The sequence below is a fragment of the Phoca vitulina genome, unplaced genomic scaffold (assembly GCF_004348235.1).
Source record: "Phoca vitulina isolate PV1807 unplaced genomic scaffold, GSC_HSeal_1.0 scaffold21, whole genome shotgun sequence".
In the NCBI taxonomy this organism is placed as follows: domain Eukaryota; kingdom Metazoa; phylum Chordata; class Mammalia; order Carnivora; family Phocidae; genus Phoca; species Phoca vitulina.
The window spans coordinates 12,442,534-12,449,988 of NW_022589724.1; the positions used below are offsets into that span (position 1 = coordinate 12,442,534).

The 7,455-nt window shown below is 42.6% G+C and overlaps 1 pseudogene; it reads right to left on the reverse strand.

The window, feature by feature from the left end:
• Positions 1-1,485: 1,485 nt before the first annotated feature.
• On the reverse strand, positions 1,486-1,886 carry LOC116641301 (annotated as a pseudogene).
• Positions 1,887-7,455: the final 5,569 nt, after the last annotated feature.

The window sequence follows — 7,455 nt, forward strand, 5'->3', positions numbered from 1 at the left end:
AGAATGAAAATTAACTACTGCTAACTGCTGCCTGGGACCATAACTTCTAATGAACTGCAGGCCTAAGGAGGCCAAGGTCAAGATCATAGCCTTGCAACCAGGATATAAGCCAAGATACCCAATGGTACATGACTCGATCTGCCTTATCCTTAATATCAGCTCTGATCCACTATTATGAGACCTAGTTCTGAATTAGGGACCCAGAGGGCTGAGTGGAGGTAAAAAAAAAAAAAAAAGATAGGCAAGGAGAGAGGTTAAGAAAGAGAGAGAGCCATAAAATAAATGACAAATTCTCACTTAAGATGAAACAAAATTTCAAGACACAAATTTATTGCTAATAAAGATGGCTACTAAGCAGAGGGTGGATAGGAGGATGTGGAGTATTGGTGGGATGCAAAAAAAAAGGTGGCTACTAAAGCTTAAGGGAGACTTACTTTTCTTAGTCTACGCTTTGGTACCTTTCAAATTTGGGGAGTGAATTTTCTTTTTTATTCAAAAAGTCTATGGAAACCTACCTGCTTCAATCTATAAATCTAAAATTGATAATATTCCTTATTTTTAAGGCTCTCTCCGAAGGTTTTTTAAAGAAGAGAAGGTCTTTCAGAACCTCGGCCCAAAGATCCTGTTGACAGTTTTACAGAGAAGGCACCCAATAAATATTTGCTGACGTTGGTGTTGTTATTGTTGATAATGATTATGATAGTGCCAATGATGAGATGAGCAAGAACTCATTTCATCACTACCCAAGCCAAAGCACTGGAGCTTTTTGATTTCCCCAGAATGGCATGTCAACAATGTCTTTGCCCATTTCCTTTGGGGCCGGGCACTGCCCTTAACATGACTTCTACTTGCTGCAAGGAGTCTCTCCTGTTTATTCTCTTAGCATATCATTCTGCCCCCAAAATGGGTTTTCGGACATCATTAAATCTGGTAGCCATGACTCTCATAATTCTCTCCATTCAGTAGCTGATGCTGTGGTTGAGAGTGACCTGTGCATTTGGGGAACCTACATTTCAGGAAGCTGTACGTACTCACTAGTCAAGTGAAGAATCTCAGAAAGCATATTATTAAGCGATGCGTTCTTATCTCTCGGGGGCCAAACACATCCACTACAGCATTGTCTGGCAATTGCAGACATGCAAACTAGGGGTAGGGGGAAAGACATATGGAGATCATTGCCACACAGCGTACCATTGAGCCCAAATTAATCCTGTATCCACTCTCTGAACAGAGCGTGGCCCAAGGCTGCTCCTGGAATTCTGTATTCTTCATCATATAGATATGATCTCTGTCACAGAGGATTCTCCATCCTTGCTCCTTCCCCCACCCCTACCTCTTTTCTTTCGTCCCTTTTTCCTTCCTTCACTCACTAGGCATGCTTTGAGCTATGCATGTCAGACACTACTCCAATAAGAAGGTGGTAAGAATCACATGCCAACTTTATTATTATTATTATTATTTTTTAACAAAAATACAACAGAACAAATCTACACCTTTATTTACTTTTCATTAAATTTAAATCCTTGAGGGGTACAGCATCACACGGATTCTGTGGCCAATGGCTTTAGCAGGAAGGTTGCTTCGGAATTTGGCACAAACCATGCCACTGTTTCCATGAGCATGAGTTACTTTTCCCCAGATTACTCTGGTTTTGTTTGGTTTGCCACCAGGAGTCACTGTGTTGTTCTTTGCTTTGTACACATAAGCACATCTCTTGCCTAGATAGAATTCCGTTTCATCTCGAGCATAAACACCTTCGATTTTAAGAAGAGCTGTGTGCTCCCTCTGGTTCGGAGACCCCGCTTATAGCCAGCAAAAATGGCCTTGGACCACAGCCTTCCAGACATTATTTGGCGTTATAGGAGTCCTGTTCCCAGCAGGCCTCCACAGACTCCAAGATGGTGGGGAAAAAAAGGCCAACTTTATTTTTTTTTAAAGATTTTATTTATTTACTTGAGAGAGCGAGAGAGAGAGCACAGAGGAAGAGGGAGAAGCAGACTCCCCACTGATCAGGGAGCCCTGCTCAGGGCTCCATCCCAGGACCCTGAGATCATGACCTGAGCCATAACTGACTGAGCCACCCAGGTGCCCCACATGCCAACTTTAAATTAGGAAAGTCTGAAAGACCCCAATATTAGGAGCTGAAGTGGGTTTTTTCTCAGACTCTAATTGAGGAATAAGTGGAACAAACTCCAATTAAAACTGAGCAATTCCCATCAGAGTTGCATATACTTGAGTAACGCCCTCTCCTACACCCACACCTGATTTGTTGATAAGATCCTGTGCGCAGTTGTAAGTACATGGATAGAAAGATTCTCCTGAGTTATCTGGGCTCTTTGAAGGAGGAAGAGAAAGGGCCAGTGCCCAGTATTGTTGTGTAAGTTGCTATGCAATGGAGTGCCTGGAGGAGGAGAGTCAGGGCAGAAATCTAGCCTGCGCTCAGCGCACTAACCCGTGAGGCAAGGGCTGCAGGGCATGGGCACATTTTTCTCATTGCCACAAAAGTAGTGTATGTTGTAGGAAGCAGATCCATGTTCTCTGATTGTAATTCTCTGATGGGAAGGTCAAGGAGTTCTTTTTTTTTTTTTTTTAAAGTTTTATTTATTTGACAGAGAGACAGCAAGAGCAGGAACACAAGCAGGGGGAATGGGAGAGGGAGAAGCAGGCTTCCCGGCGAGCAGGGAGACGGATGCGGGGCTCTATGTGGGGCTCGATCCCAGGACCCTGGGATCATGACCTGAGCCTAAGGCAGACGCTTAACGACTGAGCCACCCAGGCGCCCCAAGGTCAAGGAGTTCTAAACCAGAGTGGGAACACTGGCTGTATGGAGAGACACAGGCTTTACAAAGCGAGGTACTGAGTGGACATCACCATCCACATCAGGTCCCCTGCTTTGAAACAGCCTAGAACCAGAGTTTTTCTGAAGATCCATTTCTAACCTGGAATTCTGACTTCATAATGGGTCTTCTGGTTTCTCACCAGTCATTCCTCACATTAGTGTTATGGATATTTATCTCCCCTGAATGTGAATATATGCTCTTTATCCTCACTGACATATCTTTGTATGGGGAATTCTAGAGAATCCCCAGGAAGATGCAACTGAACTTGAACACTAAGCATTTGAGGAAGTGTGGCATAGAACTGCTGATTCCCCAGGGCCAACCTTGCCTGGAAAACACGAGGTTCCAGTTGTGGTTTTGATCATACTTCTGTGCCTGCTCTTGAATAAGTCCTTACCTCTCTCTGGGCTTCAGTCTCTTGGTCTATATGATAAGAGGATTGGGTCTTTGTTGTTCTGTCAGGCTGTGGTTATACCCTGCTTGGCTTTCAGAGATTGGAAGCATAAAAGTGACTTGGCAGCAAGGACTGGTTTGTAGTCCCATGGAGCCCACATCTAGGACAAGAGGAAAGATATGGTTGGAAGGCACAGAGCCCTGTCTTCTCTCCCTATTCAGCTCATGCCAAGTGAATCAAGGATATAATTGTCCTTGGCATACCAAACATCACTACACTTACTTCAGTTCAACTTCTCCTTTTATTTGTTAAGCCCTTGTGGAAGTTGCCATCCCTCCCACCTGTACATGAGTATGCATTTTGCTACAGTAAAAACCCAGGATCTTTGAAGTCTCGGCGTCACCCCTTAATAATTATGTGACTGATTCCCAGTTTCCTAATCTGTAAAGTGGAGATAATAATGTTTATGTCATTGTTGCTGTGAGGATTAAATGAGATTCTGTCTAAAAAGCATATAGCATAAGGCCTGGCTGATACATGATAACTTCTTTCCTCTCTTACCTATCCACTCCTCCCCGGCCCTGCTGCTGCCAACACCCCACCACCAGTGTGCACATGTCGGTAAAGACTATTAAAATTTTGCACCCTGGAGGGGTGAATTGACTGTCTAATGACACAAGTTCAGGCATGAAACAGGTATGCACTTGGCTATTTGTGACTTGAAATCTCACTCCTGCCATTTTTTCACTACAGTTTCATCTGAAGAGACGTCTCATTAGAAAGATTAAAAAAATGTATGTTTTTCTCTCTGAAGTGATAGGTTCCTCCAGTTATGCTGGACTTGATAAATTTGTGTGTGTGTGGAAGAGGTTAGCATCCAATGGGTTCACTTAAATGGCATTGGGAAGTCCCCTTAAATTTCAACCTCAGTGCTCTCTGATAAGTTGACTATCTCCCATCACCCATCTGTGATTTGAAGCCTCATTGTGTTGTTATTGATACCCAGAACTGAAGAATTCTTCAAGAATTTCACTCCCTCCACTAGGCAATCATACACTGTTCCTATCTCTATAAAACAAACAGGTCATCATTGTAGATGACCAGCATTCTACAATGAATCAGGCAGTCTGAATACTGAGGGATGCCCTTCAGTTTCTGCACTTGAAGACATTAATTTTTAGAAGTGCAGAGAATATAGGATAAATAAAAACTGGATTGGTGGGGAATAGTTCCCTATGGGAAGTGGTCCACATTCTATACTTCCACTTCCAAGACCAGCTTCCCCATTTTCCCCTCACTTCTACCCCAGCTCATGTTAACTCAGGTCCTCTACGTCTTTGACCTCTTCCTTTTGACCTAACAGACACAGGTTCTCCCCAAAGGACACTACTTCCCCTACTGCCCTTTCCACGCTCCATCAACCACAAGTGCCAGAAGAAACAGCATCATTCTTACATCCCATTGTCATTTGCAGGCTATTACTCCTATACCCTCAAGTAGAACATTTTCCTCTGTTGAATTTCAGGCCACTAGGTTATACCACAGTTCCCTTCCTTGACTCAAACTACTGTCTTCCTAGTCCTTCCCCCACATTTGCCTCTGGCCCCTGATCCATGTCCAGTCCCTTAATATCCGTGGGTGACCACGGTGTCTGGGGGGAGCACCTATCCAATAACTTCTTGACCTTCTCAATGTCCTGACCTCCATGTAATTTTAGTCACCCCCCAGTCACAGACAAAACTTGAATCTTGTCAGTTGCCCCAAACCACACCTCCATAATCGTAACTCTAGTACCCTCTGGCTTCAGTATTCCACTTCTTTCACTCCTTGCTCTTTTAAAACTGGTCTTTGATCTTAACAAGACCTCCAGTATTTGATTTTTCCATTTTCTTCCAGTCTATTTGTCTCTCCCCTATCTAACCTAAATTCTCAGCTCTTCAGATCAATTACTGATTGGCAAAATTTTCTGTTCTTTTGTCCCCTTAACTTTTTATCTAACCCACATGGAAAAACAGCTGGACCTTCCATGACACATCACTGATCAGCTGTCCTATTCCTCATTGAAGTTTGAGTTATTTTTAATTTCTCTATTCTCTGCAAACTCTCTACCCCTTCTGTGTCTCACCTTACCTCATCACTCTTACAAGATGGCCGCATTTAATACCTTACACAGAAAATAAAAAGTGTTAAAGAGCAATTACCTTAAGTCTCTGTGCCTCATCTCCAGTATGCAAAATTATCTTCATCTCCCTCATCTGGTCTAAAGCTAATCCTCTGATCTAAAGCTAATCTAAAGCCAAAGCTACCTGTGGTCTGAATTTTATCCCTCTCTACCTCCTCACGGGCCTTACTCCATCAGTTAACTCTCTGGTATCATTCATGTCTCCCTCTTGACTTGCATTTCAGAAGCTTCTATACCAGGTAGGTCTCTGTTCCCTAGGCTTTTGCCTTATCTGGGAAATATCCACTCTGAGCATCACTTAAGGGATGCCATTGATAGAAATAAGAAAGTTAGAAAAGGGGAAATATTTTTAGAAGCAGGAATTAGGAATTGGGACTTTGGGGGGAGTTGTTTTGTTTAAGATTTTATTTATTTGAGAGAGAGAGAGAGCACGAGCAGGGGGCAGAGAGAGGGAGAAGGACAAGCAGACTCCCCTCTGAGCACAGAGCCCTATGCAGGGCTTGATGCAGGGGACCCCGGAATCATGACCTGAGCTGAATCAGACGTTTAACCGACTGAGCCATCCAGGTGCCCCTGGGACTTCAGTTTTTTAAGTACAGTTTGATGGGCTATTCCAGTAGAAACGTAAAGTAGAAGGTTTGGAGATGCATACATGTATCTTTAGGAGAGAGATCAATTCTGGATATCCTACTTTCTTCCTTGCTCTGACACATCAAGGGCATAGAACTATCCATTAACTTGGGTAGAAGAGGGGTGGGGCTTATCCCTAAGTATTTCTTTTCCTAGTGCTTTTCTACAAAGGGCCTCTAAGTTTTGGGCATATTAACATATTTATTTTAAAGGTACATCCATGGTGTTGAAAACCCAGATTTTACAACTTTGAATTTCATCTCAATCTCCAGATGTGGAATCCAGAAAAATTTCTCTAGTCTTATAGCAGAAAATAACTATAATTCTGGATCCTTTTTAGGATTTCTTATATTTTTGTATAATTGAGGAAACCCTTACAGTCAATGTGCAGCCATATTTATTAAAAGAAAGGCTCCCCAAACTCTTGTTAGAAAATGACTTTACTGGGGCACCTGGCTGGATCAGTCAGTAGAGCATGCAACTCTTGATCTCAGGGTTGTGAGTTCAAGCCCCACATTGGGTGTGGAGTGTACTTAAAAAAAAAATAAAGCAGCGTTTTCTTTCTTTCTTTCTTTTCTTTCTTTCTTTCTTTCTTTCTTTCTTTCTTTCTTTCTTTCTTTCTTTCTTTCTTTCTCTCTCTCTCTCTCTCTCTCTCCCTCCCTCCCTCCCTCCCTCCCTTCCTTTCTTCCTTCCTTCCTTTCTTCCTCCCTTCCTTCCTTCCTTCCTTCCTTCCTTCCTTCCTTCCTTCCTTCTTTCCTTCCTCTAGGGCTTGCTTTAAAAAAAGAAAGAAAGAAAAAGAAAATGACTTTACTATCTCTCTGGGAGTCAAAACACATTATTCTCTGGATGCTTCAACCTCCCCCTTTGAATACCACCTCCTAACAGAATAGCTACTACAGGGGTGCCTGGGTGGCTCAGTCGTTAAGCGTCTGCCTTTGGCTCAGGTCATGGTCCCAGGGTCCTGGGATCAAGCCCTGCATCAGGCTCCCTGCTCCGCGGGAAGCCTGCTTCTCCCACTCCCCCTGCTTGTGTTCCCGCTTTCACTATCTTTCTCTGTCAAATAAATGAACAAAATCTTAAAAAAAAAAATATCTACTACATTTAGAGTAGAAACAGGCAGAAGCTGAGAAATACTGATGAACTTTTGGGTAGCATGTCTTTAGCTTTTGGTTTAACTACTCCTCAGAAGTTTATCATATTCCAAATTCCCTTTGATAAAGTTGAGTTTTATTTCTCTGATGGATAATTGCTGTCAGTCTCAATTACCTCATTATATATTTAAAAATTATGTTGCTTTGAACTGCCATAATCAACAAACTTTTTTGATGATAACACACTGGTTATAAATATCATCACAGAGTGCACTTGAACATTCATCAGAAACTTGAGGATTTATGTGAATTAACAGG